The sequence below is a fragment of the Callionymus lyra genome, chromosome 13, assembly GCF_982586985.1.
Source record: "Callionymus lyra chromosome 13, fCalLyr1.hap1.1, whole genome shotgun sequence".
NCBI classification, from domain to species: Eukaryota; Metazoa; Chordata; class Actinopteri; order Syngnathiformes; family Callionymidae; genus Callionymus; species Callionymus lyra.
In genome coordinates, this window is record NC_141830.1 from 1,010,773 (window position 1) to 1,012,683 (window position 1,911).

Sequence of the window (1,911 nt, forward strand, 5' to 3'; positions counted from 1 at the left end):
AACGATGATGTCATCAGAGAAACATTTCACAACTTGACTCAAACATCACGAGCGTCGATCTACTCCGAGTCCCATCTGGTCGACCAGAGCGTCCGAGTCTCAGATGACGGAGCTCGGATCTGTTCCTTCTGGCTCAGCTCAGACATGGAGGAGCTGATCCTCATCCCTGATGCTTGTTGTCCATTTGTTTCTGATTTATCCAAAAACGCTTCTTTGAAATAAATATTCTCACAAAAAAGTCAATTAAACTTTTTTCTGTCGACGACAATGTTTTGTGTAGTTAATAATTGAGACAAACAACAAAAGTTGCTTCAAAGAAACAGTTGTTGTGTATTTTTAAATTCTCTTGTTGAAGCTTCTTTTTGTTTTTTTTTGTGTTTGTGAATTACAAAATGTTTTTGTAAATTTTTCTCTTTTTTCAAGTATTTTTCATCGAAGCAACTTTGAACGATAAAGACACAAATGTAACTTCGTGAACAAACCGTCACCGTGGCTACGATGCTAATGCTAAGTGTCTCTTCAAAATGGCCGCCCAGCAGAGTCTCTGTCCTGAGTCCAGGTTCGGGGTCAAAGGTGACTCAGGCTATCGCTTCACTTCCTGTCGTCCACACCGGAGACACACATGTTGTGAGTTTTTGTGCTTCACAAGTTGACCGTCATGGCAGGTGTCGCCTGCAGGTGGCGCCGGTCCAGGGCTGCACCTGCAGGGGCCCGTGTTTCAGGGGCTATGGTTTTTCTCCAGGCAGCAGTGAGGGGCGGGGCCACAGAGAGTGATGACGTCACACAGGCCCCGCCCACCTGACGACGTCATGAGTTATTTAGCGAGAGGTCGGGGTGATGTTCATAGAGCTGTGAGGATGGAAGTGTGAGTCAGGTGACTATTCATGTGTGTGTTTCTATATGTATGTGTGTTTATGTTTTGATTTTTGTGTATATATATATATGTGTGTGTGTGTATGTGTACCTGTGTGTGTACATATGAGCATGTGTGTATATAAGTGTTATGTATGTGTTAGATTTACTTTATTAATCTCTCTGAGTTAAATATGAGTGTGTGTGTGTAAATATGAGTGTGTGTATACACGTGTTTGTGTGTGCGTGTGTATACAGGTGCGTGTGTGTGTGTAAATATGAGTGTGTATACACGTGTGTGTGTAAATATGTGTGTGCGTGTATACACTTGTGTGTGTGTAAATATGAGTGTGTATACACGTGTGTGTATACAGGTGTGTGTGTGTACACAGGTGTGTGTGTATACACCTGTGTGTGTGTAAATATGAGTGTGTATACAGGTGTGTGTGTGTAAATATGAGTGTGTATACAGGTGTGTGTATGTGTGTCCAGGTTTGTGTGTGTATACAGCTGTGTATACACAGGTATGTGTGTGTACACAGGTGTGTGTGTGTACAGGTGTGTGTGTGTGTACAGGTTTGTCCACAGGTGTGTGTACAGGTGTGTGTACAGGTGTGTCCACAGGTGTGTGTGTGTGTGTACAGGTGTGTATACAGGTGTGTGTGTGTCCACAGGTGTGTGTGTCTGTGTGTCCACAGGTGTGTGTGTACAGGTGTGTGTGTGTGTACAGGTGTGTGTATCTGTGTGTCCACAGGTGTGTGTGTACAGGTGTGTGTGTGTGTCCACAGGTGTGTGTGTGTGTACAGGTGTGTGTGTGTGTGTACAGGTGTGTGTGTGTGTCCACAGGTGTGTGTACAGGTGTGTATACAGGTGTGTGTGTGTCCACAGGTGTGTGTGTGTCCACAGGTGTGTGTGTGTCCACAGGTGTGTGTGTGAGTGTGTCCACAGGTGTGTGTGTGTGTCCACAGGTGTGTGTGTGTCCACAGGTGTGTGTGTGTGTCCACAGGTGTGTGTGTGTCCACAGGTGTGTGTGTGTGTGTGTGTGTCCACAGGTGTGTG